The 14568-nt window shown below is 37.7% G+C and overlaps 1 protein-coding gene across 1 annotated transcript in view; it reads right to left on the reverse strand.

The window, feature by feature from the left end:
- The window catches only part of NCKAP5 (NCK associated protein 5), an 894518-nt gene that overhangs the window by 376185 nt on the left and 503765 nt on the right, over positions 1-14568 (reverse strand). The window lies entirely within an intron of this gene.

Raw genomic sequence — 14568 nt, forward strand, 5'->3', positions numbered from 1 at the left:
TGAAGATCTGTTATATGGCAAACTACAGGATGTATGAGAATAAGAAATACCCAATCAACCTGTTGCTCCTTTGGAACTGTCCATGGTCACTGCCAGCAATGAGAACTTCCTAGGTGCCAGGCACTACCAAAGCAAACTCAGCCCCAGTGACCCATGATTCCTATTGCATTTCCTGCTTAGCATGCATGCTGAGGGAAGGCAGGAGAAGATGCTGACACCAACTGATGCTGCCCTACCTTATACAATCTGCGTCGGAGCCTGGATTTTCATTGCTAGCTATAAAACCATAAATGAAACGCCATCCGGAAACTGAACTGGATATAAACAAATTTGCAATGCTTTATCAAGTTGCATTCAAAGCACCCCCTTCCCCAAACAATTGTGATTACAACTGGAAGATAAAGCTTTAAGTACACTGATATTTTAAGTGCCATGTTTTGTTTCATTACAGCTTTGCCTATGAGAAGAAATCTCTCTAAAAGGGTCTTCTAACAATATAAAAATCACATATGTGCCAGAAAGAATGCTGAACTGAAAACCAAATTTTCTCCTAAGTAGATAATGCCACTTTCCCATGATTATACAACTGAAAGAACAGATTAAGAAAAACTGTTACAGAGTTTTTCTTTTACTGCAGCAAAACCATTCCAAAGAAAAGATAAACCCAGGGAACTATTACAAATGTAAAAAAGCCCAAGAAAGCTTGGTAAATAAGGACGTTTTAAATTACTTCTCACATAAAAATAAATGTTACTGTCCAACACTGTTCTGGGTAGAATGTTCTTTGCATAAGGGATACTTAGTTGCTAGAAGGAAGAGCACCGTTTGTCATCCAAACTCCATATTGTTTACAAAAGAATGTTTGCCTTCTATGCTGTCTCTCTGAGCATAACCATTTAGTAACCTCATCCATGGCTTTTTCTTTGTTTCAAATTCTGCTGGAACTTGGAGGTTCACTGAAGGAAATGGACTGGCCCGTCTGAGGATGTGGCAGCACAATCAGCTTCCTTAGCACGTGACTAAAATCAGGGTGCTCCACGGGGTTTTGTAGACAATGTTTTTACTGAGCAGCAACAGCCAAACAAGATTAAAATGATCAGGACCCTGGACAGTCACTTAGCTTCATTTTCTTGCTGGAAGTGTTCACTGCCCAAAGATTATTAGAAGAATGTTCTCTCATCTCCCGCCACCAGAGTAAGTGAAAAGGGAAACATCTCATAAATCTATATATCTACATTCTAACAGTCATACTTGTAATTTTTAAAATGCTTGAATGGTAAAGAAAAAAACAAAGCAAAAAAAAAAAAAAAAAACAGCTGCAAAAAACCCGTTCTTGTCTTTCTTCTTCAATCGAAGTTGTTCTCTCTTGTAAGATAGATTTAAAACACAATTCAGAGGGAGGATGGTATGGTTGAAAGGTTATAGACAGGCCATCAGGACACTTGTCTGGGTACCTGAGGTGGCCTTGTTACCTCAGCCAATGCACTGAGAGGACAGGCTCCTAAAAGTTATAGGAGAGTCTTGTTTGGCTTTTCACATGTACTCAGGTGACAATATGAGGTGACATATGAGATAATGAATGTTTGTTAGGAAATTATTTATACTGACATAATACCCAGTTCATGTAGATACTATTGTTTGACTCCTTTTCCATTCATCTTAATGTGAAGGGCTAGCTCTATTCATGTCAAATGTTTGAACAAAAAAATGTGTGAGGGTATGTATGCATGCATTCTTGTATATGTATGTATTTTTCTCATATGCTTCATTAAGATAACTAGAACTGAAGGAAGCATAATTGATAACTAGAAAATTTAGTACAAATAAAACAAGAGAAATCTGGAGCTTTAGTACATCAATAGGGTGAAAGACAAATTAAAGTCTTAATTACCAAATTGTAGAAGCTATTTAAAAATTATGATTCATGTTAAAAGAATTCACAACTGAAACAGCCTTGTCATCATATTTCTTTTTGTTTTCAGTAAGTGTTCTTCTTTCTTATCGTACTTAAAACTGTCTTCTTTTTTTATCCTTTAAATGCTTCTTACAATGCCACAATTAAATTCAAATCCATCACAAAAAGCATAAACTAAGTTCTCTGGATGAATCAGAGTCATAAGCTAGATATTACCAATGGAGTTCACTAAAAAGAATCCACCAAAGCAGAGAAATCACATTTCTTTCCAAGTCATCCTACACACATTCTCTGTCTCCCGCTCCCTCTCTGTCACCCACTCACACATTGACTTACATATACACACACTCATGTGCACTCATAAATGGAAAACACTGTGGTCCTGCAATGTTGTGTGCTGTGTGTTCCATTATGCTGAATGAGAACAAACTCATTTCCCATGCAAATAAAAGGAAATGTCACACACCCCTTCACATGCAAAAACCTATTTTATATTTATTCTGGTCTCATTAACATTAGAATACAATACTCTGCAATAATGTTTGCAATGACTGGGGCAGTAGTCAGGAGGATCAGGAGGGAAAAGAAAATATTAAAATCAGTGCTAGCCTCTATCAAGAAAGATGTTTCCTTTCTTGGGAATCTAGATTTCTCCAGAGTAATTACCTCAACTTAAGTGAAACAGTGGCAAGTTTTACTTTTAAACCATTTTTGACTTAGCAGTTACTCCAACCAAGTGTTTTCCTGAGACTGAAGAGGAAAGAACACCCAAATTCAAGCAAAGTGGAGGGAATAAATGCTGTTTTTGCATCTAATATTCAATATGGCTCTCGGTGTGACATCATAATTTTGTTACAAGACTTAGAAGTTCCCCATCTATATTCTGGGATCTTATGATCTCTCATGTAAGGTCTAGTTTTATGTGTTCAACAGCTCATAAGATATGCTAGCTAAGACATGCTAATGTCACCTAAACTCTATATTTAAAACAGGAGACAGTGTTTCTCAGTCTGCCTTCAAGGAAAATAGGCAACTAAAATTAGGATTATTGAGGCATGAGGTTTGCTGGATTCTAGCCTCCAAGAAAAGAATAAAAGGAATCCAGAATCATGTAAAAATGGGAGAAGACACAACTGATTAGGTTTTAGAGCTGGCCTTAGCAGGGGGAGCCAAATATAGAGTGTGCAGTGTGTGAAGGTGCTGGCAATCCTGGCCTCATTCCAGGAGATGCTGATGTCTCAGGGGATCCAGTGTGGTGGGCGAGAGGTCTAAGCACCAGGAGATAGTCAAAGTCAAATGGGAGGTGACATACCCAATTCAAAGAAGAATGCTTCCCAATAGCTGGAAGAATAAGAACAAGTTTCAGCCTGAAGAAAGGCTGAATAGGACCAGTTAGGCTACTAGGGCTTTAGCAAAATGATTGCAGGACATCATTTTGGGCTCTGTTCATTGATAAGCTATTGAAGACTACTGCTCTAAGAAACAGACTCTGAGACAAAGATAAACATGCAGGGAATTTTTTGGAAGTGAGTGCTCAACAGTAGGACTGAAAAAAGTCACTTTGAAGCTAGAATAATCCCATAGATCTACCACCGATTAGGGTGATGTGACCAGGCCTTTATGCCCCTCACTGGACATGGGCTGACCCTGAGAAGAATCACGAACTTGGGCAGGCTGTCTTTCTTCAGCTGATGGAGATTCCCAGAGAGGGATGTCACAGAGCGTTATCTCCCATTCACACTCCCAGTAGCTGCAGGAAAGACGCGGAAGTCCCGATGGGGCAGGTCTGGGTAATGCATCTCAGCAGCCACCACAGGTGCTCAGCTGGCAACTGAAGTAGAAGCCTGCTGGGAAAGCTGGGGTTTAGGGTCACCTGAATCTTTGCAGGCACACCAGTGCTGACGGGCCACTCAGATATACAAAGTCTGTCACTTGGGTAGCAGCAAGACAGAGCTAGGCAGGGCTTCCCTGCTTTAAATTATCTTGTTAAAATACAAATCCTCCTAGACTTTGGATGATCAATTATTATATATCATCTGTGTTGCTCTAGTAACAGTAATAGAATTAAGATGGCCATGGCCTGAGTACACAGTTGGAGGTTTGAAGAAAGTGCAATGAATGGCAATGAGCAATGCCCTCCTGTTCAAATTGAAGATCCCAAGCAAATCTAGCAAGGGGCTCTGTCTAGACATCGGTCCATAGATTGGTTCCCTGACCAACATTGGGACTGTTAGAACAGTAACTCTACTCTAGGTCTGAAAGACCAACAACATGATGAAAAGGCAAGACCACTCCTTGAGGTATTATCTGACCTCATGCAAGTCACTGGTGTCTGGATGAGGACTGAAATAGTGGCCCACACAGAGGGGTCTGCACCATGACAGTATCCACCTGCTCACTGGTGACTTATCTAGCAACCAAGGTATTTGAAATATGCTTCAGGCACAGTGAAAGATTTCAGAATATAGATAACCAGTAAAGACTCTTTTCTTAAGGTTCAGCTAACAAATCTGTAATTAAACAAAAGATACTCCATGAACGAACCTTAAGCCAGTTAGGGATGAATGCAAGTATGAATTAAATTCCAAGTTTGCTATCAGGAATTCTATGGTTGTGGATTACAGCTTTCTTCTGCTTACTCGGTCAGATAAAAAGTATAAATGTGACACTGGGGCACAAAACTGTGCCCCAAAGTGTAAACCATACAGATTTGGGGGGCCAACATTACATAGTAAGGTATTCATGATTCATGGAGAAGCTGAAGATTGGATCCTTGAGATCTTTCTATATAAATCCCTTCCAGCCTAAGTAGAAAATAACTTACAGATGTAAAGCACTGGGAAACAAAATTCTATTATTCTATATTTTATTTTATTTTATTTTTATTCTATTTATTTGTTTCCTTCTTTGGGATATCATGGACCCCCTGCAGATTCTAAATCTACTCTGTTCCCCAGCTGCTCAGAGAGGACCTTAAAGAAGATAACCTTTCCATGTGGACACCATCCAATGCTCCAGACTTTTCCCTCTCATTTCCAACCAAAATATTTTATTTTATTTCCCCAAGGACATCCTCCCTATTAAGCAATTGATGAAATCATAAAAATTAAGGCAATGATAGCTGTTATTTAATGGGCTACTCATCCCAGATATAGACAGATAGTGAAGTTTTATTCATCAGCCTTTTAAGTCCTATTAATGCACAACAAAGTATGGGAAAATGACAATATTACAGTAAAGCCTGCAGTGTCCTTCCAGCCCTATAAGATGGTGAGGTTGTTAAGGCTGGGTAAAATGGGATGAGGGCAGACAAAAGGTACACATAACTTATAGATAATAATAGATTAACTATTTAGAGTAATGGTAGGAACCAAAGCCCAGCACCTTATAATTACAAAAGCCACTCAATAAATATTTATAAACTTCATTGATTCATTCAACAAATACATGCTACATTTGGAATCTAGTATTTGCTATTCAATAGGTACATTTAATTATATATTCCAAAATGATCATTTATGGCTGAAATTTCAACAGCTAAGGCAGGTATGTGGGAAAGCATATTTGGACAGAGAAACCTTGCAATGTAATTAATATCACCTTGCATATATGGGTCCTATAACTAGAGATGAACCAACTCAGCAAATTCTTAGACTGACATTTACATATGGAGTTTGTCAATGAGAAAGAAAAAAAAGGGACATTTGAACATGAGTTTATGATTGCTTTTTATGAAAGTTGGTATGAGAACATTATCTCCTTACTTAGTGAAAAATACAATTAGAACTCTTAAGGCTGTAAGAATAAATACTATGTAAGGATAATGAATGGAAACTAAGGACCAAATAAATTAAAACAGGATGATATAGCCAATGAAATATGTCTCGCCCACTAACCCAGCAGATCCTTCTCATCCCAACTCCAGATCAATTTTTAGGTCTTTCTGGTTCTAGGGAGGGAATCTTAGTACCCACTCCCCAGAAGAGAACACTAACTACACATTAGAAGAGAGCAAGGGAATTTTTCCTTCATCATCTTCCTATGTATGTATGGACTAATGCTCAGACTCCATTTCCTATGGAGTCTTTCCAAGGCCAGCGTCTTGCCCAAATTCATGAAGTCAGAAATGTCTGCCACCTTGCTCCCATTCCTGACTCCACAGGAAACCTGGATACCTTAAGGAATGAATGGTTCTTTTTCAAGTCACTGTTACTTGGGGGTCTCAGCATAATAAGCCAAAGAAAAATTTATGCAATTATCGCCAAATTCATACACATTGGAGGTAAATTGGAGAGGTGTGTGCACACACGTCCATGCACAACCACTTGTATATGTAGAGACAGTGTATTTCATAAAAGATGTACTTGATAGATATATACATTTTTTAGATATATACTTTTTAAAAAGCTTGCTTTTATGGAAATTATGTGACTATCCAACCCCAAGAATATTTATTAATCTTAATGATTTAGTGGTTTAAATGTACATGGAAAGTCACCCTAGCTAATTATAATTCTAAGAGAGTTGATCTCACATCCATTAATTACGTTGGGGTAAACTAATGAAATAAAACTGTAAGCAGAAGAAAGACAAAAGATGACACTAAAGAAGCAAAGGAACATAACTATTTCCAGGAAGTTTTAACTATTGACTAATAATTTTGATAGGGAACAACAGAAGAGTTAACATGTATGAACTACAGAAAGACACGTTACTATCAGAGTAAAAGAGACATATGAACTCCTGTATTTACTGCAGCATTATATACAATAGCCAAGGCATAAAAGCAACTTCAGTGTCCATTGATAGATAAATGGATAAAAAAGATACCATATATATATACACACACACACACACACACACACACACACATATATATATATAGCATACACACACACACACACGTACACACTGGAATATTACTCATTCTTAAAAAAAGAATGAAAATTCGCCATTTGTGACAACATGGATGGACCCAGAGAGTATCATGCTAAGTGAAGTAAGTCAGACCAAGAAAGACAGATATCATGTGATTTAACTTACACGTGGAATCTAAGACAAATGAACAAACAAACAAACAAAAAACAGAAACAGAATCATAATTATAGAGAACAAACTGTGGTTGCCAGAGGAAGGGGGTAGGAGATGGGGAAAATAGGTGAAAGATATTAAGAGGTACAAACTTCCAGTTACAAATAAGTAACTCACAGAAATGAAAAGTATGTCATAGCAACGATAGCCAATAATACTGTATGTCAACTACACTTCAGTTTGAAAAAACAACAACAACAACAACAAAGAACTATTAAAATGCTTTTTTAAAAGAGCAAGAAGACCTATAATCAAATTAGAGTGGCCCCATCGGTGGATCGTTGGAATTCCTATAGAATCGGTGGACTTTCTATAGAAGAAGCTATCACTCTTTATGTTATCCTTGCTAGTCAAATTCTACTTAACAGAAGTCAGAGAAAATTCATGAGGCTGGGCAGTCCTCTGATTCGTTGAGATGCTCTGAGTACAAACCATGGAGGTTTATTATTCTTTCTCAGTGTTCCTAGGTAGAAAATAAAACCCACCCCTCTTGACAATGATCTTAATGATATACTAGCTGACTTCTGAAATTCAGCAAAAAATATTAATATATTCCAGGATACCATATGCTTTGAAAGGGAGAGAAATAAAGAGAATTAACATTTCCTGAGAACCTCCTCTATAAAGGAATAGCACAATGGAAAGCAGAGGCTCAGAGTCAGACTGCTTCAGTTCTCACCTCTGCCATTCACGAGTTCATTCATAGAGTGCACTATGTATCTCATGAAGTAGTACAGTTGCAGAGCATGGTAAGTGCTCATTACAGGTTAGCTATTGTTTTGTTACTCTGGGCTGGGTCCTTTCTTACGTGTCCATGTTCCCTCTTGCTTCAGATACTTGCTATTCTTTCATGTTTACCAGACTCTTCTAATTCCCCTCATCTTTCTCTCTCCTACCTTCCTTTACTCTTCCCTCTCAGTTCATCATATCTAGGAAGCACTGCCTGACCTCTTTAGATTAGCATAGGAGCCCCCACACTCTCCCTCACCATGAACTCCAACAATGTGCCTAACTGAAAACACACCCAACCCCTGGGTTCAGCCCAATGTCAGGCATTGACAAGCACTCCATACTTCCTAGACTAAGATGTTCCTTCACTGAATCCTTATGATAGCCCTACAAAATAGAAACACTACCATTTCCATTTTATAGTTGAAATATATGAGGAACACAACACTGAAAGGTTTGAAGTAAAGATTCAAAAACACATTACTAGTAAAAGCAGGTTCTAGGATTTGAAGAAAAATCTGTCTGAATCCATGGCTCATGCTTTTTCCTGAATCTACCCTCCATATGAATACTACATTACAGATTAAATGAGAGACTCATTTACAAAAGTGAATCTGTGTCTAGAATGACAAGTGAAGCAAACAAGTTTGGTATAAATTATCAGCCTGGTTTCACTAAGGGAGATGTGCCAGCTAAGTATCATCTTTAGAATACTGTGGTTCCTGGACCAGGAGCATCAGCATAATGTGGGAACTTGTTACAAATGCGAATTACTGGACAGCACCCCAGAACCACTGAACCAGAAATTCTGGGGTAGGCCCTAGAAATCTGTATTTAACAAGTCCTCCGTGGGATCTGAATGCTCAAGTTTGAGGAGCCACCTTCTTCCAGGTGTGTTCATTCAATGATAGGTACTCTCTACCTAACAGGCACAACTGGTGTGGAAATGGGATGTTTGCTCAAGTCCATTCCAGTGATATAGGTCTGTAAGTTTTCCACTTAGTCACAAGCCAACAACACTCTCAAACTTTCAATTGAAGTCTTCAGTTCAGTGAAATATATTAGGGGTGTTAAACAATTTTTTTTTCTTGGAAAGATGATGTCATTAATTATTACTAACAGGCACTTTTAAAATAGAGTTTTGTTTTTTAAGAATCCCAACATTCTACTCATTCCAGATCATTAGGTTCTGAATTATGGCACATTAAGTGTCATTTTTAATTCACTGGTGAATATTTATTGAGCAACTGTGAGCCAGGATTGTTCTACAAAATGGGATACAATGCCAACTAAATAATGTCCATGCCCACAAGCAGTTCATGGTTAAAAACATTCTAACAGCCAGCCAGTATAGCAATTGATGGTAGTTTAAATGCAAATTTTTGCTTGTAAAAAAAATCAAATATGCTTAAAAAATTAAACTATCAAGTCATGTTCAAGAACAATTAGGTCTATAGCGTTTTAAGAATCATTATAAAACTGACAGAAGCTTCCAAATACTTACTTAAAACCCCAGTTAGGTCTTCCAATTCTAAGGTACAGTTAGCACATGACATATCCATCCCACTGATCATAATGGAAAAAAAATAAAAAACTGAATAGAACACATACAGCGCGTACTGAGAATTCTGAAAAGTTAAGAAAGAACAGGTGATTGGAAAGGGTCAGAACTCAAAGGATGACTAATAAGGCAATGAATTTCTTGTTTCTTTTTTCCTTCCAGATTTTCTGGCCTAGACTTGAGGACAGCCCAAATTCTCAAACTGTAGAGCAAGCATGAGCTGAAAAATATCCAAGAGAAACCATCACTTTATGCCCAGAAGACCAAAAAGGGGGGTATGAGTCAGCAACTATGTATATAAAAATCCCTCCCCTCTCTTCCTCTTCCTTCCTATTCGCATCCTCTTTCTCTCCTCTTGATTTCCCCGCCACATACTAAGTAGAGTGCTGATGAGGAAGATACACTTCTGCCAGAGAATCAAGCATTCACACACTTAAGACTCTGTGAGAAAATCTCTGTGCCCCCTCTGAAAATGGGGTCTTCATGATTGGAAGAGTGTAAAGAGATTCCCTATTATTATTTTTTTTTCTTCTTATTTTGTAACAAAGGTGGAGCCATTTGTGGAAAGCATGCAACAGTGCAGGTAGGTTAAAATCCAGCTTTGTGGTCAGAACCAGGGAAAGGGACACCCTGAGAACTAGAAAGTATTGGGAAAATCATAGGAAGAAGGTAAAGAAAATGTATCCCCATTATCCCTAGTAAAAAGTCCTTGATTCACTCCCAAGATACACATAATTGAAATTGTCCTGAAGCCAGATATCAGGCAAGATCTTTGACAAACCAGAATATAAATTACTGCCCCAAGTCCTATACCCAAGTCCCAGAATACCAACTTGGCACTTGGTCTGAAAAGAATGACAAAGGCTCTGAGAGCTGCTAGTACCACAGCAGGAGGAAAGAGAGGACCCATGTTAGTCTAGTCAAGTTAACTGCTTACTGAAACAAAAGGAGTCAACATTTATGAAATGATTTTAACAGAACACAAAGTCTTATAATGTACTAATCAAAATGCCCAATATAATCTAAAATTATTCAGAATACAAAAATGAGAAAAATTTAACTCTCAAGGGAATAAAAATGAATATAAAATATTCCTAAAATGATGCTGTTAAAATTATCAGCCAAAGAATTTAAAACATCTCTTATAATCATGCTCCACAAAATAAGGACACTTTTTTTCTTATATATATATTTTTTTAATTTTAAAGAAAAGCACTCTTGAGATGAATGAAAAGCTAGAATTTTCAGCGAAGAAAAAAAATTATATAATGACCCAAAGAGAAATTTTAGAAATTAAAGATATGATAAATTAAAATTAAAATTCACTGTACAGGTTTAACAGCAGAATAAAGATGGCAGAAGAAGGAATCTTAGAACTTGAAGATACATTAATAGAATCTATTTTAATTAAACAACAAAGACAAAAATAAGATACAGAGACCAATGGTATAATATCCAAATGTCTAACATTTATATTGAACATTGAACTTGAATGTCTAATATTGAAGTCATGGGAAAAAGGAGAAAGAAAATGGGAGAGAAACAAATATTTGAAGAAATAATGGCTGAGCTCCCTGAAAAAATTGAAAAATCCAGAATATACCAGCTGTCTCTACACCTTAAAGAACTGGAGAAGCAACAACAAATTAAGCCAACTCCACACACAAGAAGAGAAATAATCAAGATTAGAGCAGAGATCAATGAGATAGAAACTAGAGATACAGTAGAACATATCAATGAAACTAGAAGCTGGTTTTTTGAAAGAATCCATAAGATCGATAAACCATTGGCCACACTAATCCAAAAGAAAAGAGAGAAAGCACAAATTCATAAAATTATGAATGAAAAGGGAGAGATCACAACTAACACCAAGGAAATAGAAACAATCATCAGAATTTATTACCAACAGTTATATGCCAATAAGTTAAGCAACCTAGATGAAATGGATGCATTCCTGGAAAACTATAAACTCCCAAAATTGAACCGGGAAGAAATTGACAACCTGAATAGACCGATATCTAGTAACGAGATTGAAGCAGTGATCAAAAACCTCCCAAAACATAAGAGCCCAGGACCTGATGGATTCCCTGGGGAATTCTACCAAACTTTCAAAGAGGAAATAACACCTATTCTCCTGAAGCTGTTTCAAAAAATTGAAACAGAAGGAAAACTTCCAGACTCTTTTTATGAAGCCAGCATTACTCTGGTCCCCAAACCAGGAAAAGACCCCACCAAAAAGGAGAATTTCAGACCAATATCACTGATTAATATGGATGCTAAGATTCTCAACAAGATCCTAGCAAATAGGATCCAATAACACATTAAAAGATTATCCACCATGACCAGGTGGGATTCATCCCTGGGTTACAAGGATGGTTCAACATTCACAAATCAATCAATGTGATAGAACAAATCAATAAGAGAAGAGAGAAGAACCATATGGTCCTCTCAATTGATGCAGAAAAAGCATTTGACAAAATCCAGCATCCATTCCTGATTAAAACACTTCAAAGTATAGGGATAGAGGGAACATTCCTGAACTTCATAAGATCTATCTATGAAAGACCCACAGCAAATATCATCCTCAATGGGAAAAAGATCACAGCCTTCCCGTTGAGATCAGGAACACGACAAGGATGCCCACTCTCACCACTCTTGTTCAACATAGTATTAGAAGTCCTAGCAACAGCAATCAGACAACAAAGAGAAATAAAAGGTATCCAAATTGGCAATGAAGAAGTCAACTCTCTCTCTTCCCAGATGACATGATACTTTATATGGAAAACCCAAAAGACTCCACCCCCAAACTACTAGAACTCATACAGCAATTCAGTAATGTGGCAGGATACAAAGTCAATGTACAGAAATCAGTTGCTTTCTTATACACTAACAATGAAAATACAGAAAGGGAAATCAGAGAATCGATTCCACTTACTATAGCACCAAGAACCATAAGATACCTGGGAATAAACCTAACCAAAGAGGTAAAGGATCTGTACATGAGGAACTACAGAACACTCATGAAAGAAATTAAAGAAGACACAAAAAGATGGAAGACCATTCCATGCTCTTGGATCGGAAGAATAAACATTGTTAAAATGTCTATACTGCCTAGAGCAATTTATACTTTTAATGCCATTCTGACCAAAATTCCACTGGTATTTTTCAAAGAGCTGGAGCAAATAATCCTAAAATTTGTATGGAATCAGAAGAGACCCCAAATTGCTAAGGAAATGTTGAAAAAGAAAAAGAAAACTGGGGGCATCATGTTACCTGACTTCAAGCTTTACCACAAAGCTGTGATCACCAAGACAGCATGGTACTGGCATAAAAACAGACACAGAGACCAGTGGAACAGAGTAGAGAGCCCAGATATGGACCCTCAACTCTATGGTCAAATAATCTTCAACGAAGCAGGAAAAAATATACAGTGGAAAAAAGACAGTCTCTTCAATAAATGGTGCTGGGAAAATTGGACAGCTATATGTAGAAGAATGAAACTCGACCATTCTCTTACACCGTACACAAAGATAAACTCGAAATGGATAAAAGACCTCAACGTGAGACAGGAATCCATCAGAATCCTAGAGGAGAACATAGGCAGTAACCTCTTTGATATCAGCCACAGCAACTTCTTTCAAGATATGTCTCCAAAGGCAAAGGAAACAAAGGCGAAAATGAACTTTTGGGACTTCATCAAGATCAAAAGCTTCTGCACAGCAAAGGAAACAGTCAACAAAACAAAGAGGCAACCCACAGAATGGGAGAAGATATTTTCAAATGACAGTACAGACAAAAGGTTGATATCCAGGATCTATAAAGAACTTCTCAAACTCAACACACACAAAACAGATAATCATATCAAAAAGTGGGCAGAAGATATGAACAGACGCTTCTCCAATGAAGACATACAAATGGCTATTAGATACATGAAAAAATGTTCATCATCACTAGCCATCAGGGAGATTCAAATTAAAACCACAGTGAGATACCACCTTACACCAATTAGAAACGCCAAAATTGGGGCACCAGGGTGGCTCAGTGGGTTAAGCCTCTGCCTCAGCTCAGGTCATGATCTCAGGGTCCTGAGATTGAGCCCCGCATCAGACTCTCTGCTCAGCGGGGAATCTGCTTCCTCATCTCTCTCTGCCTGCCTCTCTGCCTACTTGTGATCTCTCTCTCTCTGTCAAATAAATAAATAAAATCTTAAAAAAAAAAAAAAAAGAAAGGCCAAAATTAGCAAGACAGTAAACAACGTGTGTTGAAGAGGATGTGGAGAAAGGGGAACCCTCTTACACTGTTGGTGGGAATGCAAGTTGGTGCAGCCACTGTGGAGAACAGGGTGGCGATTCCTTAAGAAATTAAAAATAGAGCTTCCCTATGACCCTGCAATTGCACTACTGGGTATTTACTCCAAAGATACAGATGTAGTGAAAAGAAGGGCCATCTGTACCCCAATGTTTATAGCAGCAATGGCCACAGTCGCCAAACTGTGGAAAGAATCAAGATGCCCTTCAATGGAGGAATGGATAAGGAAGATATGGTCCATATACACTATGGAGTATCATGCCTCCATCAGAAAGGATGAATACCCAACTTTTGTATCGACATGGATGGGACTGGAAGAGATTATGCTGAGTGAAATAAGTCAAGCAGAGAGAGTCAAGTATCATATGGTTTCACTTATTTGTGGAGCATAACAAATAACACGGAGGACATAGGGAGATGGAAAGGAGAAGGGAGTTGAGGGAAATTGGAAGGGGAGATGAACCATGAGAGACTATGGACTCTGAAAAACAATCTGAGGGTTTTGAAGGGGCGGGAAGTGGAAGGTCGGGGGAGCCAGGTTGTGGGTATTATGGAAGGCACGTATGGCATGGAGCACTGGCTGTAGTGCATAAACAATGAATTCTGTTACGCTGAAAAGAAATTTAAAAAAAAAATTTGAAGGTGTCCAAAAGACATCATCCCAAGAGTTTTTCGAGTCTCAGTAAAGCAAAGTACAATAAAACAAGGTATGCCTCTGTGATAGTGGGAAAAAAAAAAAAAAGGTTAAAAGGAGATACACATATATATCTCCTTTAACCTTTTAAAAAAAAAATATATAACCTTTTAAAAAAGTTTATATATACATATATGTGTGTATGTATGTATGTATGTGTGTATGTATGTGTGTGTGTGTGTGTGTGTGTGTGTGTGTATATATATATATATATATATATATATATATTCCACCACCTATGTGGAAACAAACATCCTTGAAAGATATTAA

Source organism: Martes martes (genome assembly GCF_963455335.1).
Source record: "Martes martes genome assembly, chromosome: 3".
Taxonomy (NCBI): domain Eukaryota; kingdom Metazoa; phylum Chordata; class Mammalia; order Carnivora; family Mustelidae; genus Martes; species Martes martes.